This window comes from Grammomys surdaster, unplaced genomic scaffold, assembly GCF_004785775.1.
Source record: "Grammomys surdaster isolate TR1022 unplaced genomic scaffold, NIH_TR_1.0 62, whole genome shotgun sequence".
NCBI classification, from domain to species: Eukaryota; Metazoa; Chordata; class Mammalia; order Rodentia; family Muridae; genus Grammomys; species Grammomys surdaster.
In genome coordinates this window covers 24102535-24122829 of record NW_021604564.1, presented here as the reverse complement: position 1 = coordinate 24122829, position 20295 = coordinate 24102535, and the positions used below count along the sequence as shown (strand labels likewise).

The 20295-nt window shown below is 40.3% G+C and overlaps 1 pseudogene; it reads left to right on the top strand.

The window, feature by feature from the left end:
* The first annotated feature begins 17301 nt into the window (after positions 1 to 17301).
* LOC114618751 lies at positions 17302 to 18787 on the top strand (annotated as a pseudogene).
* Positions 18788 to 20295: the final 1508 nt, after the last annotated feature.

The following is a 20295-nucleotide window of genomic DNA, read 5'->3' as shown; positions in this document are numbered from 1 at the left end:
GAAATGCAGGAAAATACAATCAAACAGGTGAAGTAAATGAATAAAATAGTCCAAGATCTAAAAATAAAAGTAGAAGGGTGGTGATTTGAATATTCGTGGCCCAGGGAGTGGCACTATTAGGAGATGTGGCCTTATTACAGTAGGTATGACCTTGCTGGAGTACGTGTGTCACTGTGGGTATGGGCTTTAAAACTCTTGTCCTAGCTTCCTGGAAGCCAGTCTTCTCCTAGTGGCCTTCAGATAAAGATGTAGAAGTCTCAGCTCCTCCTGCATCATGCCTGCTTGGATACTGCCATTCTCCTGCCTTGATAATAATGGACTGAACCTCTAAGCATGTAAGGCAGCCCCAATTAAATGTTGTTCTTCATGGTGTCTGTTCACAGCAGTAAGACAAAACACAAATGGAGGTAACCCTGGAGATGGAAAACCTGGAAAAGAGGACAGAAACTACAGATACAAACATCACCAACAGAATACAAGAGATGGAAGACAAACTCTCAGATATAGAAGATGCCATAGAAGAAATGGGTACATTGAACAAAGAAAATGCCAAATGTAAAAAGTTCTTATATCAAAACATCCAGAAAATATGGGATACTATGAAAAAGCCAAACCTAAGAATAATAGGAATAGAAGAGGGTAAAGATTCAAAGGGTCATAAAACATCTTTAACAAAATCATAGAAGAAAACTTCCCTAACCTAAAGTAAAAGATGGCGATAAACATACAAGAAGCTTACAGAATACTGAATAGATTGTACTAGAAAAGAAAACCCTCCCTACACATAATAAACAAAACACGAAATATACAGAACAAAGAATGAAATTAAAAGATACAAGGGAAAAGGACCAAGTAACATATAAAGGCAGACTGATAAGAATTACATCTGACTTCTCAATGAAGACCCTAAAAGTCAGAAGATCCTGGATAGATGTCTTGCAGACCCTTAGAGACAATGGATGTCAGCCCAGACTATAATACCCAGCAAAACTCTCAATCATCATAGCTGGAGAAACTACGATACTCCGTGACAAAACCAAATTAAAACAATGTCTTTCTATGAATCCAGCCCTATAGAGGATATTAAAAGGAAAAGTCCAATACAAGGAGGGTAACTATACCCAAGAAAATACAAGAAATTAATCATCTCACAGAAAAACCAAAAGAAGAGAAACCCCCCCCCTCTCTAACATCTCCAACATATAAATAACAGGAACTAATAATCATTGGTCATTAATCATTAATATCTTTCAATCTCAATGGGCTCAATTCACCAATAAAAATACACAGGCTAACAGACTGGATACATAAAAAAAAAATCATCATTCTGCTACGGAGGAAACACACCTCAGCAACAAAGAGAAACAGTACCTTAGGGTAAAGGGCTGAAAAAAGGTTTCCCAAGCAATCCCCTGCCCACCCCAAACTGACATGGCAATTCCAATATCTAAAGACTTCAACCAAAAGTTCTCAAAAGAGATGAGGAAGGACACTTCATACTTATCAAAGGAATAATTCACCAAGAGGACATCTCAATTCTGAACATCTATGCCCCAAATGCAAAGGCACCTACATTTGTCACAGAAACTTCACTAAAGCTCAAAAAACACATTGAACCTCACACAATAATAGTGGCAACTGCAACACTCCACCTTCACCAATGAACAGGTCATCAAAACAGAAAATAAACAGAGAAATAATGAAACTAACAAAGGTGTTGCACAAAGTGGGCATAACAGATATCTATAGAACCTTTCACTCCAAAACAAAAGAATATACCTTTTTCTCAACACCTCACAGAACCTCTCCAAAATTGACCATATAATCGGGCATAAAGCAAGTCTTAACAGATATAAGAAAATTGAAATAATCCCTTGCATTCTATCAGATAACTATGGATTAAAAATGGACTTCAACAACAACAGAAACAACATACTCATGGAAGCTCTCTACTTAATGATCACTTGGTCTTGGGAGAAGTCAAGAAAGAAATTAAAGACTTTCTAGAATTCTATGAAAATGAAAATGCAATATAACCAAACTTATGGGAGACAATGAAAGCAGTGCTAAAAGTAAAATTCATAGCACTAAGTCCCTTCATAAATAAATTGGAGAGATCTTATGTTAGCAACTTGACAGCATACCTGAAAGCTCTAGAACAAAAAGAAACAAGCACACCCAAGAAGAGTAAACTGCAGGAAATAGTCAAAATCAGTGCTGAAATCAATCAGCTAAAACCAAAGAGAACAATACAAAGACTCAAAAAAACTAAAAGCTGATTCTTTGAGAAAATCAACAAGATAGGCAAATTCTTGGCTAACCTAACCAAATGGCACAGAGACACTATCCAAATTAACAAAATCAGAAAAGAAAAGGGGGACATTACAACAGAAACTGAGGAAATCCACAAAATCAATAGGTCTTACTTCAGAAGCCTGTACTCCACAAAATTAGAAAATCTGAAAACAATGAATGAATGTCTAATGAGCTAATAATACTCCACAAATAATTCCATAGCATAGAAACAGAAGGAACACTACCTAATTCATTCTGAGGCCACAGTTAACCTGATACCTAAACTTCACAAAGATTCAACACAGAAAGAAAACTTCAGACCAATTTCACTTATGAACACCAAAGAAAATATTCTCAATAAAATTCTTGCAAATGGAATCCAAGAAAACATAAAAAATATCATTCAAAATGATCAAGTAGGCTTCATCCCAGGGATGCAGAAATGGTTCAATATACAGAAATATATCAATGTAATCCACTATGTAAACAAACTGAAAGACAAAAGTCACATGATCATCTCATTAGATGCTGAAAAAGCCTTTGACAAAATTCAGCACCCCTTTATGTTAAAGATGAAGGGTTCAAGGCACATACATAAATATAATCAAAGTAATGTATAGCAATCAATAGCCAACATCAAATTAAATGTAGAGAAACTTAAAGCAATCTCACTAAAATCATAGACAAGGCTGCCTACTCTCTCCCTACATATTCAATATTGTACTTGACGTTCTAGCTAGAGCAGTGACATAAGAAAGAAGATCAAGGGAATACAAATTGGAAAGGAAGAAATCAAGGTATCATTATTTGAGGACAATGTGATAGTATACATAATCAATCCCACAAATTCTATTAGTGAACTCTTACAGCTGATACACAACTTCAGTAAAGAGGCTATATATAAAATTAACTCAGAGGAATAAGTAGCTATCCTTTATACAAAGGATAAACTCACAGACAAAGAAATTAGGGAAACAACACCCTTCACAATAGCCAAAGATAGAAAATATCTTGGTGTAACTCTAACCAAGAAAGTGAAAAATCTATATTACAAGAACTTCAAGTTGCTGAAGAAAGAAATAGAAGAAAATATCAGAAGATAGAAAGATCTCCCATGCTTATTGATCTGAAGGATTAACACAGTGAAAATGGCTATCCTGCCAAAAGCAATCTACAGATTTAATGCAATCCCCATCAAAATTCCATTCTTTATAATGTGTTGAAACTTTGAAAGAGCAATTTTCAAGTTCACAAAATTCCTAGGATAGCCAAAACAATACTGAACAATAAAAGGATTTCTGGAGTAACCATTGTCCTTGATTTTGAGCTGTACTATAGAGCTATAGTGATTGAAATTACATGCTATTGGTAATAAAACAGACAGGTTGATCAGTGGAATAGAATTGAAGGCCCAGAAATAAACCCACACACCTATGACACTTGATTTTCAACAAAGAAGCCAAAATCACACAATGGAAAAAACAAAACATCTTCATCGAATGGTGCTGGTCCAACTGGATGTCTACATGTGGAAAAATGCAAATAGATTCATATTCATCACCCTGCACAAAACTCAAATCCAAGTGGATCAAAGAGATCAACATAAAATCTGACACACTAAACCTAATGAAAAGAAAATGAGACTTAGCCTTGACCACATTGGTACAAGAAACAATTTCCTGAACAGAAAACCAATGGCTTAGGCCTAAGATCTCATGGGACCTCATGAAACTGAAAAGTTCCTGTAAGGTAAAGAACATTGTCAACAGGATATATAGCAGCCTAGAGATTGAGAAAAGATCTTTACTAACTCTACATCTGACAGAAGGTGAATATTCAAAATATATAAGGAACTCAAGAAGTTAAACTTCAATGAACCAAGTAACCCAATTAAAAAAAAATGAGATAAAGAGCTAAATAGCGAATTCTCAACAAAGAAATCTCAAATGGCTGAGAAGTACTTAAAGAAATGCTCAATATCCTTAGTCATTAGGGAAATGCAAACCAAAATAACCCTGAGATTCCACCTTATACACATCAGAGTGGCTAAGATCAAAAAATACATGCTGGTGAGGATGTGGAGAGAGGGAGACACTCCTAGATTAGTGGAGTGATTGAAAACACTGAAAACCAATATGGCAGTTTCTTAGAAAATTGGAAATAATTCTACCTGAAAACCCAGCTACACCACTCCTGGCCTATACCCAAAAGATGCTCTATCATATCACAAGGAAACATTCTACTCTATGTTCATTACAGCTTTATTCATAATAGCCAGAAATTGGAAACAACCCAGATGTCCCTCAAAGGAAGAATGGATACAGAAAATGTGATACCATTTACACATGGAATACTATTTAGCTATTAAAAATAAGGACATCATGAATTTTGCAAGCAAATAGATGGAACTAGAAAATATCATCCTGATTGTGGTAACCCCATCTCAAAAGAACATGCATCGTTTGTACTCACTGATAAGTAGATATTAGCTAGAAAGTACAGAATGCTCACAATATACCCCAGAGACCCAAAGAAGTTAAAAAAGATAGAAGGCTCAAGCAAGGATGCTTGATTCACACTTAGAAAGGGAAACAAAATAGTTATAGGAGGCAGAGGGAAGGAGGGAAACGGGTGGAAGAGGGAAGCTTGGCCTTCAAGTGGGGACTCCTGCCAACTGGAGCCTGGGTGTATCTGACTCTGTTGCCTGCCTTTGGATGCCTTTTGCATAACTGGCTGCCTTGTCTAGGCTCAATAGGAGAAGAAGCATCGAGTACTACTGCAACTTGATATGCCAAGGTGAGTTGATATCCATAGAAGGCCTAACTTTCTCTGAGGAGAAATGTGGGAAAATTTAGAGACTGCCACAGCAGTGGGGGCCGGGAGGGGCTTCCACCGCTGTGGCGGGTCCCACATTTGGGAGGAATCCAATGGTTCCAGCGGCCTGGAGGCCTTGGCGGCAGCAGACCCCAATAGCATGAGGAAGTCCTTGGTTCCAGAAAGGTTTATTGTCATAGCGGATGGTGGATGGATCTAGGCATACCCCCCACCCCAGAACTCAGGGCAGTCCCGAGTTATATAGGGAGGGAGAAAGGGGGAGGATTGGGGGAGGATCTGGGGGAGGCATGCTTAATTTGCTCTGCCCTCTGGCCTTCATTAGTATGTAAATCCCTAAGGCCTGAGGCCTATAGTCTGGCCTATGTGACTGAACAATGTAATTTTATGAAGACATGACTGCTTTTTAGGACCCTGGATTCTGGAGGGCGCCGAACTCCTGCCGGTACTCACATAGAGTCTCGGGGTTCTAGGCACCTGCTCAACCATGACCCAGGATACTCTTACGCAGTCCCACAGAGAAAGGGGAGGAAAATGGGAACATGATGTGAAAGAGAGGGACTGAGAAGAGAGGAAGGAGGAGAAGCTGCAATTTGGATGTCAAGTAAATAAATTAATAACAATAATACAATAAACTAAAAGATGGAAACTGAGATATAACTCAGTGGGAGAACATTTGTTCAGCTTGACCCAGGCTCTGGGTTCAACATCCAAAACCATAGAAAGGAGCCTCAGAGACAAAGCACTAATCTTTATGACAGGTTTTCTTTCCTTTGCTGAGCTGATGATCCTCATTATGGGGCCATGAAAGAAACGGCCATGTCTATCTCACATTTAGTGGTGCTTCAACCAATCAAGGTATTTTAATACTAAGCAAAATCACCTACACATTATTTCTACTAAGCAATTAGCAAAAGAAGATAATTTTAGAATCAAGAATATTTTCAGAACATAAAATTTCTTTTTTTCTAATTAATTAATAAATTAGTTTATTTGTTTGCATCCCAATTTCTGTTTCCCATCATTCCATCTCTCATAGAGTTCCTCCTACCTATCCTTCCCCTTCTCCTATGAGAGGGTGAAGCCTTGGTCCATAACATGCAGACTCTTTGGTTGGTGGTTTAGGCTCTCTGAGCCCCTATTGGCCTTGCTGGTAGTCCTTACAGTAGAAAAGTAGGTAACCCAAACTTTTTTGGTTCTGGGGAGCCCATTGATGGAACCTGCATGTCCCCAGCTCACTCTGAATGCACTGCTTTAGATCTAGACATTAACAGGACTCAAGAATCTACAATAAGACTGAGGACTGAGGCCAGGATCTATTCCATGCTAGTGGGATCTCATTTATAAAACTAAAAGATGGCACATCTATCGCTGGTGGGAGTGAGAGTACAAACTTGTATAACCACTTTAAAAATCAATTTTCTACTCAGTATCTAAGAAAACTGGGTTCTTCCTCACTCCTGGGCATATACCCAAAAAGACTCCACCATAACACAAGGATACTATGTTCATAGCGGCTTTATTTGTAATAGCCAGAAACTGGAAACAACCTAGATATCCCTCAGCTGAAAATAGATAAAGAAAATGAGGCACATTTACACAATGGGGTATTATACAACTATTAAAAAAAGGATAGCATTAAATTTGCAGGCAAATTGATGAAACTAAAAATTATCCTGAGTGAGGTAACCCAGACTCAGGAAGACAAACATGGTATTTACTCATTTATAAATATACATTAGCCATAAAGTACTGAATAACCATGCTAGAATCCACAGTTCCAAAGTAGCTAAGTAACAAAGAGGGCCCAAAGGGAGGTGCTTGAATCTCACTGAGAAGGAAAAATAAGATAGATATCAGGAGTGGGGGGGGGGAGGAAATTGTGTAGGAGGAGGGGTTGGGGGGGTAAATCGAAGGTTAGAGTGTGGGAAGGAGGGAGGGGGGGGGGGAGCGAGGGAGGGAGGGAGGGAGGGGGGAGGGAGAGAGAGAGAACTGGGAGAGGGAACTGGGATTGGTGGGGAGAGGATAAATCTCTGAGATAAACTAGAAACCTAGGACAAGGAAAATTCCCAGGAGGCTCTGAGGGTGACCCTAGCTAAGACTCCTAGTAACAAGGAATATGAAACCTGAAATGGGCGCTTCATCCTATCAGCAATTTTATGTTTCCCCAGAAAAATAGCATTCCTGAGGGCCCATACTTTCCTGTCGAGACCAATGAAGCATTATTTGCATTTGCCTGGTGGCTAAAGAAACTAAACACTTTTGCATAACATCCCTTGGCCACTAGTATTTCTTCTTCAGGGGAGTATCTATTTGGATCATTTGCCCATTATTAAATTTGCTTACTTGGGGTTGGTGTTACTTTTTTACTTTTTTATTTTTAGTTCTCTATGGATTCTGGATAGCAACAAAAGACCTTTCTCCATTTCTGTACGTGTTTTTTACTCTGTCGACCTTCCCCTGTGGTTTTAAGTTCATGTGAGGCCATCGGTCAGTTCTCTCTTTTGCTGCCTGCACTCATAATATTTTAACCAAGAGACTGCTGCCTGTGCAAATATTTTGAAAGAGTTTTCTCTGCTTCCCTGTAGCAGTTTCAGAGTTTAGGGTCTTACATCTAGATTTTTTTTTATCCATTTTGATTTGATTTTTGTTCATTGTGCCCATGGGGGACACCCAGTTTTCCCAGTATCATGTGATGACAATGACACCATTTTCCATCATGTGTTTTGCCACCCTTGCAAAGAATCATATGAAGACATGATGCCAAGACTATTGCATACAGCTGAACAAGGAGGTGGGTTTATTACATACAGAGAAACAAAGAGTCAAACTTTCTATAGTTTGCTGAGTGTTAATCCTGCCTGGATTACTATTCGGACTGTAAATGCATAAGGGGGGAAACCGAGTGGACATTTTCTACACTGTCAACGTCCACACACAGACCAGAAGATGGGCATGTCATCCTCTGGAGCCTCTCCTGGATAAGGATTTGCCATTCCTGTGGTCTGAGCCACTGATGTCTTTGACACAGCCATGTCATGACAAACATTCACTCAGTAATTCACTTGGTCCCTAAAACTGCTTGACATGAATGATTTATCCCAGTGCTTTCTATTTCTGTAACTGTGGTTATGTATGTCTTGAAACCAGTATTGTGCTACCTTCAGCTTTGTTTTTCTGCTCAGTTAATATGACTGTTTAGGCTATTTTGTGCTTGTAAATGATTTTTAGTGTTCTTTTCCTATTTCTGTGAAGAGAGATGTTAGCATTTTGATGGGAATTGTGCTGAGCCTACGGATTACTTTTGCTAATTTTATAGTATTAATTCTGCACACTCATAAGCCTAGGAGATCTTTCCATCTTCTAGGTTTCTGTCTTCTTCAACTTCTTGTTTCAGTACTTGATAATTTTCATTTTAAAGGTCTCCTTCATTCTTAGTTCTATGACTAGTGCTCTCTCTCTCCCTCCCCCTCCACACACACACACACACACACACACACACACACACACACACAGAGAGAGAGAGAGAGAGAGAGAGAGAATGGATGTTTCCTGATTAATTCATCAGGAAGCTCATTATTGGAGAGTACAGAGGAACTACTGGTTTCTGGAGGTTGCAGCCATCTTTTGATGGAGCCTTGTGAATTGTTATGCATAGAGAATCACATGATCTGTAGAAAGGGATGATGCACTTTCCCTGATAATTTGTATGGCATTTCCTTTCTCTTGCTATTGCGTTTTAGTTAAGATTAGTGGATATGAGTGATCAAACTGGGCACCCTTTCAGTCCCGACCTTAGAAGACGTGCTTTGTACTTTCCCTATTCAGTTTGATGTTGAGTATGTTTGGCTTATTGATTGCATTTGTTATGTTTAGGTATGATCATTTTGTACCAGTTTATTTAGAAATTTATTGTTTTGATTTTGAAGGAACGTTAGCAACGTGTGGCCGTGCCTGAAGGAAGGGATCCAAGTATGTGGAATGCCAATGACCACTGTGCATTCCTCTGTGCTGTTACTTTAGAGGTGCATTTCCAAAGAATGACCATTCGTATTCTTAAAGTCAGACCTGCCTGGAAATGTGTGTGTGTGTGTGTGTGTGTGTGTGTGTGTGTGTGTGTATTCTGTGGCCAGTCTTCAATAAACACTTATCAAAACAAAAAACAAACAAAAATCAAAACTAGAAACCCAAAACCAAACAAACAATCAAAACCAAAATCAAAACTACAATTGAGACAATGCAGAAAGGAAAAACAGAAAAAAGAAATAAAAGAAACAATATTAATTGGAAAAAAATTAAATTTAAAGAGAAAACAGTTACACAGTAACAATATACATAAATTGAAAATGAAAAGCTTGAGAAATAAGGAAACATGTAAATAAATATGCACACATACAACCATAATTTTTCCTGGCTGTCATGCTTGGAAATACTGGGTCTGTGGGTAATCACAGCTCTGTAGAGTTGAGTTTCTCTTGCTGCTGGTTCCAGGACACAGTTTTGTCATTTGTAACTTCTTTCCAGAAACTAGGCAAGGGTGAATATAGGTAAATTAGCCACAATTCCTTTCTGCTGTTTCCTGGCTCAACCTGACAGTGCAGAAGGGAGAAACCCTGGCCATGCATTTTCTCTGCAAAATTTTATGCTGTGTGAGCTGGGATGGCAATGTTCTTAAAAAAATAATAATTATTTGCTTTTGCCATTTGGTGCAAGAAGTCTTAGCATATTGTTGGGTCCAAAGTTTAAATTCATCTTCCAAATCCTTCTTGTTCCAGTTATTTACATTCAACAATAAATCACCATCTATAGAAATGTGGATTGAGAAAAACACAAGGCTGGAGCCAATGAAGGGAATTTCTAATTTTTACTCATGTAAAAATTGTTGGATGAATTGCTGGGACTGTAGACAGAAAGTGAGTTCATTATTTTTTTTTTAGAATCACATGGTCTTTGAAAAGGGAACGAGCTTGGGAATGTTCCTTTGCTCTTTCCCTTCTTTGGTAAGGAAGTTGAGGCTCCACCAGGCTCTGGAATTTGTCTCAAGTCATACCATATGAAAATGTTTGGACAGAAGATGTCTAGTTCTTTCTTCCCTTCAGCAAGTTATATTTGTAGAGCCCACTGATTCTCCAAAAGGTAGCTAGCTTATGCCAGGGACCAGAGGCCTTCTAGGATGCAAGATATAACAATGAAACTATAACATTGCTCTATAAACAATGAAGAAACAAAGAAAGAATTTCTTTAAAGTCTAGCATCTAGAAAATTAAGTTCTTCGGTTCTGGAATTGAAGACAGCATTACTTGTACTTTCTCTTTCTTTGGGCTTATGTATGTGTGGTAGTTACTCTTGTAGACTCATTTGTGGTGTAGAGATGTTGTGAGAATGTTAAAATAAGGATTAAAAAGAATATTAACTGCATTAGTTCATTTGTCTGTCAATCAGGTTGATGAAGGAGAACTTGTTCCCTTTCATCCTTTACTTTCTTCAATCACTTTGGATGATACTGAGAATCCATTAGTGTTGGGTCCTGTTCCAGGATCTGGGGAGAGTCAGAGAACTCAATTATCTTTTTTCTGTACTTATATTTTATTGAAGGAGGCACACATGTACACAGTTGAGGAGAAGGGCAGAGGATGACACAGTGAGTGGCAAATTAAATGTCACTTTTCACAGGTTGCCTACAGAATGCCTGTCCTAGTCACGATATACCACACCAAGGCAACTCTTATAAAGAAAAGCTTTTAACTGGGGGATATTCATAGTTTCAGAGGTTTAGTACGTTGTCATCATGGTAAAAAAGCGGTGGCACTCATGGCACTGGAGCAGTAGCTGAGAATTACATGCTGATCCGCAGACCAAGAAAGATATTCTGGCTTGTTCTGGACTTTGAAACTTCAAAGCCCTCCCCTAGAGACATACTTCTTCCAACAAGGGCACATTTCCTAACCCTTCTGATATTTCTCAAATAGTGCTACTCCTGGATGACTGATGACTAAACATTCAAATTCAAATGAGGGTCATTTTTTTATTAAACTATCATAAGGAGGTTAAAAGGTGACAGACAAAAAATGAATACCTGAAAGAAATAAGGGAAGAGTCATGTAGATACCTGAAAAGATTGCAAGTCTTTGAGGCTAGGAAGTGAACACTAGAGAACTAGCTGTGGTTGAACACTAGAGAACACTGGTGAAAGGGGACAAGAGTAGGAAATGGCTAGTGAGCCTGATCAAGAAAGACCAGAAGTCTATGGTCAAGAGCTATATTTTACTTGACAAAGGGAAGCTGTTGGTCTCTGTGATACATCAAGGAAAGAATTTCTCCAGGTCACAGAAAGCTCCAGACTCAAGGAGAGAGAAAACAGAGGCACTCAAGTGTGACATGAAGCTGTTGAAATAAAGACTGTGGGTTGGGAAGATACTGGCTTGGTGTGGGGTTGGTGCTGAACTTTTTTTCAGGAACTTGTAAAAATACCAATGCTGCATCTAGAACAGCTGAATGAATTGTGTGTGTGTGTGTGTATGAGAGAGAGAGAGAGAGAGAGAGAGAGAGGCTCCAGTGTGAGGAGTTGAATAGAAGTACACATACAGGGACCCAGCATGAGCAATTCAATGAAACCACCGTAAGAGATGTTTTAAAGTGATTTCTAGATGCAGGCAAAGTTGAAAATCAGCGTCTGAACATAGTAATAATGGAAGTGATAAAAATCAACAGAGTTCTAGTAATAATTAGGAATAGCAGAACGTGCTCAGTGTGCTTTAAACATTGTATAAGGTGTGTGTAGACTAGAAAACAAGTGGCAGCTAATCAACACCCACAGTTGTTATTTATTCACAGTTTAGTTAAATTTAGTAACAAGGAGAGCTATTCCATAATTTTATTTACATCAAATATAAAAAATTAATATAATTAAAGATACAGATTTAAAATTTTATTGAAATCAAACATACAGAAACAGAGAGCAAAGCAGTGGTTAAGAAAGACTTTGGAAAAAAGAATTCTAAAGATGGTCTTGGAATCAGTCAGTAGAGTTCCTGCTTTGCAAGTACAGAGACCTGAGTTTTATCCCCAAAATCTACAACAACAACAACAACAACAACAATGCCATAAAATGCAAATATGTGATTGTGGTGGTATGTAGAGACAAACAGGTTCCTAGGGCTCATGTGAAGCCAGCCTAGGTTATTTGATGAGATTCAGGCCAATGGGAGATCCTATTACATGTATAAAATGGGTAGATGGCTTCTAGAGAATTATACCCAGGGTTTTCTTCTGGCCTATACAATCACCTATGTACATGTACACACACACACACACACACACACACACACAAAATCATATTTAGTGTGAAGTTTAGAGAGCTAATGTGCAAAATAAAGACATGACAATAATATATTTTATTTGAGATTTTTGCTATATTTAGCCAGTCTTGTCCCTGCTATCCCCAAAATGAATAAGTGAAGAAAGCTTATATGATAATTTAATTCAGTGTTGTCTTAGTTTCCATTTTCCCTGATAAACTCCCCAACAAAAGTGACATAGTTGAGAAGGTGTTGATTTTAGCTCACAATTCCACATTACAGTCCATCCTAGCACTGCATGGCGGTCAAGGCAGTGAGAGCCGCAAGCAGCTAGTCACAGTCAAGAACAGAAAGAGGGAATGCATATAAGTTTGTGCTCAGCTCACTTTCTCTCTTATGCAGTGCAGAATCGCTTATATAAGAAATGGTGACTTAATAATAACAGGTCCTCCCACCTCAATTAATGTAGTCAAGAAAATCTCCTACAGCTGTGTCCGTAAGCAAGCTTGACCTAGACAGTCTCTCACTGTGACACTCTTTCTAGGTGATTCTAGAACGTTTCAAATTGACAATAAAACTAACCATCACATCTATGTTACTATCTTAATGCCTCTTTATAACACCCATGTTGTGCACTTTAAATATAAACAATAACATTTACTTTTGAAAACAAAGTAGCCTTGGAGACATTTTTCTGAAATGGAATCATGCACACATTCCAATTCTAGCTTCAGTAGAAGAGTAGGACCCTTTATTAGTAAACCTGTGACATGAATTCCTACTGAGAATGTGAGGGAAGAAGGAATTACTTTGGTAAAGGGCTTAGCAAAGAAGTGCAGCAGAGAACATCAGTGGATAATGGAGCAGGGGTCAAGTGTTAGAGAAAAGGCAGAGTTTGTCAGATAAAACTTCAGAGAGGACTCAACATTTCACCTTAATCTTACATAAAGCAAGGGATTCCTATACGGAAAAAGAAAGAGGAATAATGTCCTGATTTGAGAGACAATGGGTGCTAACCTTTAGTTGCTCCACAGTTGGAAGCTGCTAACTTGTTCTGGCCTCATGATGATGAGATGCAGTGAGTTGAGTGCTGATGAGATGCTGGTACCCAGGACAGTACCTCCACTCACGAACATTTCCTATGGAAAGTTCTTATAAAGTCTGTTGCTTCTCACAGATTCACAAGCTTATAAAACAAAAGCCCTGTAAAGGGAATCATTTGTACTCATGAATCTAAAGTTCTGTACAGGTGGCTGTGATTATGGTAGCTGACCTTCTATACCATAGAGGAGTGTAAATATTTCCAGCATAGTCCTCTGTATGGAATTGTCTTTGGTCTTGTTTTGTTTGTTAAAATACGTAATTAATTTGGAAATATATATTCTCTTCAATTGGCATAATAAAATAAAAGACAATGTGGCCAAAGACCTTGGCAATCAATAAATGCAGCAATGATCTGAACAGATAGCTTTTCAAATAAGAATCACAAATGAGTAATAATTATTTTGAAAGTGTTCAATACATGTGGGAGTTGCCAACCAATGCTTGTTTTAACTTGAGGCCCATCCCACGAGAGGGAGCTCATGCCTTACACTGGTTTCTGGTTTACCGGGACCTGGAGACTGGAAACGCCAGAGACTTAGGGTAGGAGAAGCAAACAGGACTGGAAAAGATATCAGTGGGCGTGATTCCTAACGACAGTCTGTCATACTCGTAGATCATTATTTTGTGCACTTGTTCCCAGAAAGCCTTCCTCTAGTAGCAGATGGGAGCAGATGCAGAGACTCATAGCCAGACATTTTATGGAGAGAGAGAGTCTAAATTGGAGGTCTCCATTGGGTCTCTGTCTTTGGACATCAGGGTAACCTCATGGAATTTGGGGAAAGTGGGTAAAAGATTGTAGGAATCAAAGGGAATGGAGGACACCAGGAGAACACAGCCCACAGGATCAACTAAGCAGGGCTCTTATAGACTCACAGAGACTGAAGCAGCAAGCACAGGGCTTGCATAGGTATTCCCCAAGTTCTCTGCATATATGTATGACTGTTACTATGGCAAGTGTATTTCTGCCACTTTTGCCTGCTCTTGGGACTCTTTTCCTGCCATTGGGTTGACTTCTCCAGGCTCCGTAGAAGGGCTTTCACCTTTTCTGATTGTATCTTGTTTTGTCCTGTTTGGCTGTCGCTTCTTTTCTCTTGGAGACCTGCTCTTTTCTGAAGAGGAAACAGGAGATCTAGGGAGAGAGGATGTGGGGTAGAGATAGAAGTGGAGGGAGGAAAAAACTGTGGTCAGAAGGTACTGTATGAGGGAAGAGTCTTTTCAAAAGTTCACAAATGCCTCCCCACCCCAAACCCAAAACCAAGACAACAACAACAAAAATTGTCCAATAGTCTTAGCCATCAGGGAAATGCATATTACAACTACCCTGTATTTTCATCTCACCCCCCAGAGTTGAGGTAGTTATGACTAAGAAAACAAATGGTAGCAAATACTGACAAAGCTGTGGGTAAAAGGGACACTTATACATTGTTGGTCAGAATGTGAATGGGGGCAATAATTGTAAAAATCAGTGTGAACATTTGCAACAATAGCAACAAAAACAACAAAACAACAACCCTAAAAAAGAATTACCATACATACTAGAGTTATGAGTTTTGAACATATACATAAAGGGCTCCATATCTTTCCATGGACACATTTGTCCATCTGTAGGGTGGGGTTTGAATCGCCATTCCAAAATGGTGCCTGGGGCTAACACCTGACTTCCTCATACACCCCTGAAGAAGCCACACCCACAGGCAATATTGCACAGGCTCACTGCTACTCATAATCAGGCCATCTGCTACATAGGGAAACATGGGATCTCGAGATACCGGCTATCCTATCGCATGCACTGACGTGGCAGGCTCTGATTGGAGAAGGCAGAGGGATTTAAGGGAGGTGGGGGAGAGGCTCGAGGGCTTTTTGCTGAATGTAAAGGTTCCTGAATAAACTGCGTTGAGAAGAAGAACTCTGTGTTCATCGTCTTCTGTCTGCTGGTCCGATCGGGAAGTGACATCTACCCATGTTTATTGCCATTCCAGTCATAATAGTAAGAAGGGAGAATCAGCCTAGATGTCCAGAATCTTGACCTGGTGATCAGATAATGAAAATGTGGTACATACAGCAAATGGAAATTTATTTATCTGAAAAGAGAACAACCTTTCTGTGAGGGTTAGTATTTTCAGTTGATGTCTCTTAATTAAAGAGAATTTCATAGTGTATTAGTTAATATAATCAACTCAGCACTCTTTGAAGAACACAAACATATTTAAAGATACTGATTATAGGATGTCTATTTATAGATATCAAAATTTCCATGACAACATATAAAACACTCTTTGGGGACATATAATATATAAAGGAGTTACATTGTTTAGATAATGCAATTACACATAGTAAATTAAATATGCTATATCTTTGATTAATGTTTGAGATTTATAATAATCTGAGAGACTGAGTTATTGTAATTATTTTGGGACATTGGAATAAATTTGTATCTTTAAAATATGAGAAAATGTTAAAAACCGTCAAGATCTCTTCTAGGAGATTTAAATTTCTCCCAAAGTTTTCTTGACTTTTAAAAAAATATTTTCTTCAACAGTAACGCCGACATTTTGGCACACCCCAAATCTTAAACTGATATTCAATAGTGGCTGTAAGAGGAAACCATACTTACCCAGATGTTTAGGGTACAGCTTGGTTTTTCCTGGAGTATGGATCATATTCCACCACTTCTTCCTGGAAAAAGAGCAATCAGGTGAGCTGTGTACCATGTAGTTCTCAAGAGTTGGCTGCCCAAGGAACACGTAAAATTTTATGAACTGATTTATAGTCTTTCCAAATGGGATTTGTTATGTATGTGAGGATCAGTTTCTTCGTTTGCTTGCAGTTTTTAGATACTTTACTGTAGAACATCCTTTTAGTAATTTAGTTGACTTGTGCTGCTAAAACCTTTTTTAAGAGACTGATCTTATGCTCTGCAAGTGAAATGCCACCATGTCCCTGGCAGTGAAGAGGAGAGACTGGTGTTGGCAGGAGCTGGTGCAGAAGTCAAAGTAGAGTTTATTATTATTATTATTATTGACTAACCAGTTGATAAGTACAGAGACATATTACAGCCATCTGTGATGTTGCATGAGTTCATCAGCTAGAGTCAATATCAGAGAATACAAGTCACTAGACTGCACTCATTTCCGACAACCTCCCTGAAAGTCTGCAAGGGTTCTCAGGACCTTCTTCTAGTTAATGGTTTTCCAGACTTCATAGAAAGTATGGACTATTTCTTCACAAGCATAAAGTCTTTAGTTCTGGTTTATTACAATTAAAGGATTCATAGCCAAGTCAACCAAGGGAAGAGATATGTAGAGGGAAGAGACCAGGGCAGGATGAGCTTAGAGTTTCTGTTGTCCTTCTCCTGTGAGGTCATAGATAGTAATGCTTCTCTGTGTGAATACACAGGGAAGACTGCTGACTGATCTCAGACTAGCATCCAGGACTTTAAGAGGAGCTGCAGTGCACTGATATGCACGGCTGGTGTTTATCTCTCTACCTTATCATTGTGTGACTCACTGTATGTGCCTACCATATGCTGCACTGATAAGCTGTTCATTAGTCAAGACCCTGAGTAGGAAAACATACTTCTTCAGGCTGGGGAATTTTCAGTTGATGAGGATAAAAGTCATATATTTCTTTGGGAAAGGTTATTTTTTAAATATACAGTCAGCAATAAGAAGAACAGTGGCAATCAACTGGATGCTTTAAAAGTAAAGTCTAGGACCCCGGTACTACACCCATACAGAGTTAGTGGCTGGTCCTCCTGTGGTCTCCGGTAGCAATGGTACCCTTCTCTTTGCTTCGGACCACTCGGAGATGTGGTCAGCTGGTCTGCATGGCTGCCCGGGCCCAGCACAGCAAGGTGGCCCAGACACAGGCTGGAGAAGCAGCAGGAAGCTGGACGGGCCAGGAGAGTTTATCAGACAGTGACCCTGAGATGTGGGAGCTTCTGCAGAGGGAGAAGGACAGACAGTGTCATGGCCTGGAGCTTATTGCCTCGGAGAACTTCTGTAGCAGAGCTGCGCTGGAGGCCCTGGGGTCCTGTCTCAACAACAAGTACTCGGAGGGTTACTCTGGCAAGAGATATTACAGGGGAGCTGCTTTGTCAGCGCCGGGCCTTGGAAGCCTTTGACCTGGATCCTGCACAGCGGGGAGTCAATGTGCAGCCTTACTCGGGGTCCCCAGCCAATCTGGCTGCCTATACCGCCCATCTGCAACCTCATGACTGAATCATGGGGTTGGACCTGCCCGACGGGGGCCATCTCACCCACGGCTATATGTCTGACGTCAAGCGGATCTCTGCCACTTCCATTTTCTTCGATTCTATGCCTTATAAACTCAGTCCCCAAACTGGCCTCATCAACTACGACCAGCTGGCACTGACTGCTCAGCTTTTCCGACCACGGCTCATCATAGCTGGCAAAAGTGCCTACGCCCGCCTCATTGACTATGCACGCATGAGAGAGGTCTGTGATGAGGTCAGGGCACACCTGCTGGCGGACATGGCCCATATCAGTGGCCTGGTGGCCGCCAAGGTGATCCCCTCACCTTTCAAATATGCGGACGTTTGTCACCACCACCACTCACAAGAAGCTTCGAGGGGCCAGGTCAGGACTCATCTTTTACCGGAAGGGAGTGCAGACCGTAGACCCCAAGACTGGCCAGGAGATCCCTTATACCTTTGAGGACCGAATCAACTTCGCTGTGTTCCCATCTCTGCAGGGGGGCCCCCACAACCATGCCATTGCTGCTGTAGCCGTGGCCCTCAAGCAGGCCTGCACCCCTGTGTTCCGGGAGTACTCCTTACAAGTGTTGAGGAATGCCCAGGCCATGGCCGATGCCCTGCTCAAGGGAGGATACTCGCTGGTGTCTGGTGGCACCGACACGTACCTGGTGCTGGTGGACCTGCGGCCCAAGGGCCTGGATGGAGCAAGAGCCGAGCGTGTGTTGGAGCTTGTGGCCATCACAGCCAACAAGAACACCTGTCCCAGAGACAGGAGCGCCATTAGAGGCTCGGGGCCCTAGCATTGACTTCTCGCCAGTTCTGTGAGGATGACTTCCGGAGAGTTGATTTTATCGATGAAGGAGTCAACATCGGCTTGGAGGTGAAGCGCAAGCCTGCCAAGCTCCAGGATTTCAAATCCTTCCTGCTCAAGGACCCAGGAACAAGTCAGCGTTTGGCCAACCTCCGGCAACAGGTGGAACAGTTTGCCAGGGGCTTCCTGATGCCTGGATTTGATGAACGCTGAGGACACCTGTCAGTCAAAGCCCACAGACCGGAAGTTTCCTTTCTCTCCGCCTCCCTGGACCACAGAAGAGAAGTCACTCATCCTTTCGGGTTTTAGTGCAGAGGGGGAGGCCTTCCATTTATGGCAAGAGCCTGGGTTAAACTCGCCTCCAGAATTTGTAGCTGAAATTTCTGATTTGTAACCATGTCTACAAGAAGCACCCAATACACATCCGGCTTGTTTTTGAGACGGGGTTCTCACTTAGCTGAGACTGGCCTTGAACTGATCCTCCTACCTCCGTTTCTCAAGTGCTGGGGTTATAGGTATGCGCTGTGACACCCAACTTCATCCTCGCTTTCCGCCCTGATCCTCCACCACATCTCAGTGTTACAGACTCCTGCTCTTTCTTGGGGAAGGGGAGTCGCAAGCTGAGCCAGAGGAAGGGGTGGGTAAGCGCCCTCCTTCCTGTTTTTATCTAATAAAATACTAACCTCAAAAAAAAAAAGTAAAGTCTATCTTTCAGAAGGTAACGTATTTTGTCCCAACGATTCATGAGTAGTCTAAAGCGAGTGTTGGAAACCCATAGGACCTCAACTCCTTTTCTTTCATTTGTGTGTGTGTGTGTGTGTGTGTGTGTGTGCTGCACACACACACCAGGCATGCAAATAAAAATGAAGCCAGAGTAGTAAATCCTATATCACTAGGCTTAAGGAAACCTGAATAATGAAAAGTGTGTTCTGCTAAATGCCCTAAAAATATAATTACAGCAGTTGCTCTATCAGAAGAACAGTTTGCAGTGTCAAGTGGTTGGCCTGCTGGAATTATTAATTTGTAAATTGAAATCCTGAATAGCTAGGGACACAACTATTCACAGCTATCCGACTAGGGTATGGTAGTGCTATAATCCAAAGGATATATATTTAAATATTTTGATGCAGACATATTATTCCCACCTACGGACTACAGGGCATTTTTGTAAATAAAGCTTTATCAAAGTAAAAAATATCTATTGGCATTAATGAGAGACAGTCCCAGGAATACAGTTTCTCTAGGGAGCACATTATGTAATACATTAATCTGCATATCTGGATTACTAATGATGACATGCTTAACAAGATGGGGATTATTTGATTAACAAATTTTACCTCTTACATTTCAGCGCTAACCAGGAAGAATTCATACAAGCAGGAAGGCACTCTTTTCATTATTTTTAAATAGTACATTCCCAAACACATTATTTTAATGTGTTTAGCAGGATACAGGTCCTGATAAGTAACTCTCCTTTGGAAACTCATCATCTGGGATGTGAATTCACAAGTAGTTTCATCTTGGCTACACGCAGAACATTTCACTTCAATAGTTTTTGGAAAGAGGAACTCTACACACACACACACACACACACACACACACACACACTGTCTGTTGTTAGCAGTTACACATTTGATATATCGACCTAGTCTGCTCTTTTTGTTGAACAAAGAAAAGAGAAGAATTGTTCACCCGGCTCCCATCCTGAAGTGAGGGGGGCATGTGGGGTGAAGGCTTAG